The following is a 7,332-nucleotide window of genomic DNA, read 5'->3' as shown; positions in this document are numbered from 1 at the left end:
TGGCACTAGACCAGAAGATGCCTGAGATCTGGCTGCCATCAGGGTAGCACCAGGTTGGCGCGTGGGACATCCTGTCATTTTTATCCTGTCATTTTTGCGTGCTCAGAGCCAAATTGCATCTTGGTATAATGCTGCTGGCCCTTGTACACAAGTCATCTTGGTCCCGTGCCCAAAAGGAGGGCAGATGTGAAGGGAAAATAGGAGAATATTGTACTGGAGAAGATAGACTGAAAGGTGGGTATTGTTCTTCCTTTAGTAGCAAAAGCACAAGTAAATAATTCCTCGCTTTATTGGACACATTCCTTTATTGTGATTCCAGGCGGGGAAGGGAAAGGGACATTTGTTATCACACAGACAACATATGGCATTAGCAAATAACACACAGTGTTGTAGCAGCTGAAAACACAGCTGAGTATATTTTAACCCCCTTAACCTGAAAAGCACAGTGGTAAGAAGTCAAGCAAAAAGGTCTGTGCCTTTTTCCACTTCATACTGGCTGCGGTACCACCACACACATCCAAAGTCAAAGTTCTTTCATTTCGTTTCTTGGCCAGAAAACTGATCCTTCACCTTCATCGTATCCATATTCTGATACAATACCTTAATAATGTTTTCTCTATTTCGATTTAAAAGCAGAACATTGGCCAAGCATCCCTCCAGCCAAGGACCAGTGAGCACTGGTAAATGCCTGAGGGACAGTCACACAGATAATGGCCAGCAGAACGTAATTGCCTTGTCTCTATATCAAAATCAGCATTAGCAATAGCAGTGTTATTAAACTATTCTGAAAGAGGCACCAAACACTGGTGGTTTTACTATTTAAATGTGGCCGTAGTTCTGAATTTCCAACCGTGGGGACAATCACTGCAAAGAACTGACTGCAACTTGGTGAATGAATGAGAGTACACCGCCGCAGATGTGTACTTAATTCATTTGCCAATTGCAGTTTATTTTTAATCACGAAAACACATTTCAGCAGGCATACCATATGTAGTTCATCTAAAAGAGGAGCAATTTTTAGCAGTCCCAGACCTAAGTACAATGCAGGCTGTTCAATCTTTGCAGAGAGGGAGAGTCCATTCATTTTTCCTGCGCTTCAGCGCAATCCTTTCGGAGCCTGATCCTGCAGTCCTCACCACCTACTTGTTCCTTAGAAACTGTTTCTGTGATTCATTTTGTGTTCATAGGTTATAACAGCAACGTGCTTCTTGTTTTTGCTGCCTGTCTCTTCATTAAACCTGTGGTTCACACCACGGGGCCGGGGAAACTCCTGTTTAGGGAGTTGCTTCTTTCTTCTATTTTGGCAGCACATTTTGTTGTTTGCTCGGAATGTGTTTAGCTGAAGTAGGGCTGAGGGAGGGGTGTGAAGCAGTCCAGGATGAGACTGGTTTTCTCAGGTTGCCAACCAGCCTGAACCTTGGGTCACTGAGCTGAAATACTACTGAGAAAGAGTCATTCGTCTTCATTATTTGTGTCACAACAGTGGCTCGATGCTATTACCTCCTTGTTCAGGATGCTGGAAACTAAAGCAAGGAGATGCTCCACGTCCCAAAGAACGTCAGGTTTGAGCCTAAAATAGGCTCAGGAATACAGCAGTGGTGGCCAAGGGAGGGAGTTCTGCAGTACTGGCATTGACCAAGTGTGGGGCAGCAGTCACGGGGTGTGGAATTAAAGGACAGGAATTTCTTGGAGGAGGAGAAGGAACTGCTGCCAAGCTGGGCGAGCTGGGAAGGCAGACAGATGTGGCAATGGGCACCCGTTCTGCTCAGCTGCCTCCAGCACTGCCCAGGGAGCACAAAATAGCACAGCTGCTGCGTCCTCTTCCTCGGGTGCCATGATGCTGCTCAGGCAGCCCAGCGTGTTCTGTGATGCACTTTATCCCAGCAGTCTGTGCCTTTCCTTCGAAATGGCTGCCTATGTGGAGTGGTTCTGCTAATTCAGCTTGCTGGGAAGGGGAGATTCTGGAATAACACGGAATCGTGACACAAACTCATACTGCCCGGAGCTACAGGAGAGGTCTGGCAGGAGAACAGCAGCCTGGCTGTAAGGGTCACTCGGTGCAGTTTGGATGCACGGCTTCCATGAACAAAATCCAGTGCTGGATGAACTGCCTTTTTTTTTTCCCCCCCTTGTTTTCCCTCTCCTTTGCCCTGCTTCAGTGGGAACTGCACTGGGAACCCTTTGCCATGACAAAACCATCACCCAACACACTGCTCGTAACAAGACTCATAAAAAGCCCCAAATTCACTGAGGAAACTTTGACTTAAATGAACTTTGGGTCAGGCTCATTCCAAACCTTCCGTTATCTCACTTCCAATTTATCACTCAGATGTCTGTAATTCTCCCCAGAGAGACTTTCTAGTATTTAAACAGCTACTACCCTGCATAATTTCTTCCTGTTTTCAGAAGAGAAATAGAGGAACTGTGAAATTATGCTAAATGCCTCAAGAGCCCAAAGAGCAGAGATTCTTCATTGAATTTGCCACATTTATTATCAGCTGAGGATGTGACTGGAAAGAACTTCAAGGTTAAAAAGTTCAGAAGTAGGTGTTTCTTTTCTTTTTAATGATTCTTGCTCGAAATGATCCGGACTTCAATTCATTCCGGCTATATTTGCACTTTAAAGGAGCTCTGTCAGACAATAAAAACATTTTAAGTCACTTTTATTTATCGGAATCCTTCATACTTTGGTGGCTATTGACTTGACAAATCCATTTGACCTAAAATATCACTGCAGAAATGTTTTTGTGGCGTGTTTATTAGTTAAGAAGTCTTTCCCAGGCTAAGCTTTTTTCCAGCAGTACCCTTCCAGCTGGCTGGTGGAAAAAATAAGACCCAAAGAAGGAAGTGGATTCTTAGCAGCGGTCATGCAAACTGTTTTATTCTCATGGCGTTTTTGCATGGCATTAGCAACTAAAAGGCACCAGTTCAGCACAGCACTTAAGCTATTTGCTGAATCAGGGGCTGAAAGCTCAAGAGAAAGAGGAGGAGGAATGACACGGGTGTTATTCCCACAGATTTTCTCAGAGCATTAAATGACTATTAGCCGAGTGACAAGAATTTACCCTATTACAGATGCAGTGGATGAGATTTGTGCTCTTTTGGTGGGGCAGCCTGAATCTAACATGGCAACCTCAGCCATCAAGTCCCTGTCTTCAGCAAGGGAGAGGGAAAGTAAGATTCCAAACCTCAGTCCTCTTCGATGCTGCTTTTTTTTTTGCCTCCAACTCCACCCGATATATTTTTCTTGATCAATCTCTTATTTCTGTTTCCCTAGTCCATCACTGTGTGGGACATGTAGCTAATGGAACACTCGTGTTACTGTTGGAAAAAGCTAAAACACCACACCAGAGCAAAACTACTCTTAGCAGAGTAACTTTCTTGATAACCATGATGCGATGATGGAGGAAATGATACGTGACATGATATTTCTCTGCCACGGGTCCCACTGTATCAGTGCTGTAAGAAGTACTAATGTTGATGGGGAAGGCACTACACTCTCTCAGCTGCACCATGTATCTGGTAATTGTTCATCCTGGTTCGTCGTGGCAATACTGGGGGAAATACCCTAACTATGAGAGGCAGCAGGTGAACATCAACCTGGTCTTCATTTGGAGGTGTTTGGGTCAGGTGGTTGACTTCTGTTGTGCTGCTGTGAAATAGAAAGGCACTCCCAGATGCATGACTAGAGCAGAAGGCAGAGGAGCCAGCCTCCAAACTTCATGCAAAGAGAAAAGGAAGCTCAGCTCACACTGACACACATCCCTGCATCAGATCTGGATGTAGCCCTTCATACACGATATCTTACACTGAATACTCACGCTAATAATTCATCACATGCCCTTCAGTAGCACCTTTGTCCTATCAGTAACTTACTGATCCCTCACAAGCCCAAATGATCCTTATGTGCATCATTCCCTGAATTACTACAAGCCATTTGACTGTAAATGGGTTCTTTGGCACCAATCAGCAGATCATTGACCTTAGCAGTATGATTATGCCATCAATACACATCTGAAGTAGAGACATGAGTGACTTGGTATTGAACGATTAATTTCACATATGGAAATGCATATATAAGTGGTTGTGCAAAACTGGAGATCTAAAAGGCCCCCAGAGGGATTGCAGAGGAAGTGCAGAGTGCCAGATGGAAAAAAAGAGCCTGAGCACAGAAGCATCTCTTGATGAAGACACGGGTCCCAAGTGCTTTGCACAGAAAGATAAAACGAGGCATGAATATATGGCCACAAATGGCATGGCAGGGCAGTGGTGAAAAACTGAGTGATGGAGCTTTAGCAATTCCAGGCACGTTCTTCCTGCTTGGAGCTGCTCACATGGTTGCAGAGCTGATCAGCAGACATCCCATAGCAGGAGCAATACCTTTAATTTAGTGCTGGCCTAAAAAAAAGTTTTCCAGCTTGTCTCCAATGCAGGGAGCACTTGAAAATGTGATCCTCCAGAGAATGAAGGGGCCATAATTTCATATTATCATCTGTCAGCGGGATCTGTGGCTGAAAGCCAAGCAGCAAATGGCACAAAACTCATTGAGAGACTGAGGATTGCAACACCAGACCAGAAAACAAAGTCAGCAATTGGGCAGGGGGAGGGGAGAACAGAAACAGAATTGAGGAAGGCCTGGAGCCATGAGGAAGGGAGAGGGTTTGGGCCTCCTTGGGAGAAGAGACAGTCAGGTGGGTTGCACTGATGACACAGAGAGGAATTTTCTAATTCCTGTTCACTGAAGAACAAGTGAAGAGAACTCTCTCTACTGCCGCCAGCCACAATCAGTAGCTCTGAACTCTGAAAACAAGCTCATGCAGTGGCTTGATGTATGATCAAGGCTCTACACATCCACCACTGTGCAAAGAAAATGTACCCAAAAAAATTCACTCCTTGTCACAGAACGCCCAAACTGGAACCTAAGTGACTGTCAAAAGTGCCTTTAATGACAGTTCACCTGCTCATAATTTCACAACAAGCGAGCAGCAATGCTTCCTTTCCAGCTCAATCCAGTTTGTCTCATCTTCTCAATAGGGTGCATTTGCCATCCCCATGCACTTTGAACCAGTTCTATGATTTTATCTTCGTGGCAACAACCTTCTGCCTTGAAAAAGAGCGCTTATTAACTAGAGACAGCGTCATTTTCAAAGTGATTTATTTTATGAGGGCTTTGAAATAAATTATCAGTCGGTGATTGGCCATAGGGGAAAGCATATAAAAGCTTACCACGTGCATTGAACATACCATCTGGTATCCTTTAAAATCTAGCTTCAGGGTGGCTCAGCTAATTCTTCCGAGTGCATAATGTTCACAGTGTACACTGAAGCATGAATATAAAAGCGGAGTGACATAACCCAGGGAGAATCAACACTGCAACTGAAGCTTTCTATCTTGGATCTCACTGTTCCAGCCCATCATCATCCCTGGAGGCATTCAAGGCCAGGCTGGATGTGGCTCTGGGCAGCCTGGGCTGCTTGTTGGTGTCCCTGCACATAGCAGGGGGTTGGGACTGGATGATCATTGCGGTCCTTTTCAACCCAGGCCATTTTATGATTCTATGATCAAAGGCTGGCATTTTCTTCACTAAAACTGATGTCACAGTCCATCATTTTAATCCTAATTAAAAAAAAAAAAACACAAAAAAAAACACACAAAATGAATCCTTTCATTTTCTAGTTAGATCAAAAAGGGATGCCTCTGCTATGTGTCGGATTTCCACCTTCTGACTGGCTGCTGTAACAGCAGAAGGTACAAAAACCATACTGTTAATGTTCCTCTGGATTTATTGTTTGTGGCATGCACTGCCCTCTGGGTGCAATAAAGCTTCCCAACTCTAATGTTTGTCACATTTCAAAACCTCTATTATTGTCCCTGAAAAGTACTAAATCTGACACGCTGGAAAGTTATGAAGTGAAATCCAGTGTCATGTAAGCAAGAATCCAACAGGAGAGATCCAAATGCTCACACTGTCTACACCATTGCATTCTCAGCCCACCTGAGATCAGTCCGCTCATGAATGGTATGATATTGCTGATATTGCGTGTAGTACAGAATAAGAGACCTACTTTAACTATGGTCTATTGCTCTCAGACAGACAGCTCGGCCTTTGAAAGACAAAAGGGGTCCTGATTCACTGAGAAGGCAGCTCACTCATACAGCTGGGGAGGGCAAAGTGCACGGGGGGGATACAGAGCAGACAGATGCTTCCCACGTGGCAAAAGGACAACAAGTCCCCAGTCACAGCAAGGGAAAGTCTGACTGTTACGGGGCATAATGGTGGTATTCACTGTGCTGGTATGTAAGGACTGCACTGAATATCCAGAGATGTTGTGCAATCTCTCTCTTTGGAGATACTCAAAACCCAACAGGACAAGGTTCAAAGCTTGCCTTGTTTTGAACAGGAGGTTACAGCACAGCCGTTTTCCAGCCCAAATATTTATATGATGCCAGAGAGAAAAACAGCAGCCCAGGCTTGCAATGCAGAAGCAACAGCACAGGCCCTACAACGCAGAGCTGCTTTCACAGAGACACGAAACTCCCTTTCTGAATAACTTAAATAATCCCACAACAGGACCAAAATGGAGTAATGGAAAACAATGCTTCTTACAATTTGGAGCCAATTTTTTTACACACAGCTTCCATTGTCTTCCCTAAGAATTGCATGCAGGCTCTGAATTTGTAATTTCATTCCAACTTTTTTTCTTTTTTTTTTCCCACTGCACAGTTTTGGAGTGTGAAGCAATGTCTTCCAATGGGACGCAGCCAGGGCTTAGTGATAGAACCTCCAAGCGCTGTTCCTGGCACTACGATGGGTCGGTTGCATGCAAGGAAGACACTGAGGCCCTGGAGCATTCAGGGAGGGGCGCTGGGAGGGCTGAGGGAAGTGGCTGAGGGAGCTGGTGTGGGTCAGTGCGGAGGAGGCTCAGGGGAGCCCTCATTGCTCTCTGCAGCTCCCTGACAGGAGCTGGGGGTAGGGGGGGGGTGAATGTGAATAGATGTGAATATGGGACATCCTGGATAACTTTAGCACAGCGGTTGTACTGAGCAGTGTGAAGTACCACTTGGTAGGGGCGTGCAATAGCTGAGGGGAAAAAGCGGGCAGCCAAGGCGGTGTGGAGCTGCAATGCTATCCGCCCGGGCCGAAAGCAGCGCGCATCCATGCGGACATAGCGCGCGCCGCCCTGAAGGGACGGCAGAGCCACGCCCAGCCCCGCCTCCCCCCAGCGGCTGTGGGGGAGGGGCAGCACCACGTGACCGCGGAAGGGCGGGACGAATGGGGGCTGTCACGTGGGGTGGGTGGGACTTAGCTCGCCCGCCCTTCCGGTCGGCGCG

The sequence above is a fragment of the Meleagris gallopavo genome, chromosome 5 (genome assembly GCF_000146605.3).
Source record: "Meleagris gallopavo isolate NT-WF06-2002-E0010 breed Aviagen turkey brand Nicholas breeding stock chromosome 5, Turkey_5.1, whole genome shotgun sequence".
Lineage (NCBI taxonomy): Eukaryota > Metazoa > Chordata > Aves > Galliformes > Phasianidae > Meleagris > Meleagris gallopavo.
The sequence above is the reverse complement of the archived record's forward strand: the minus strand, read 5'-3'. Positions refer to the sequence as shown.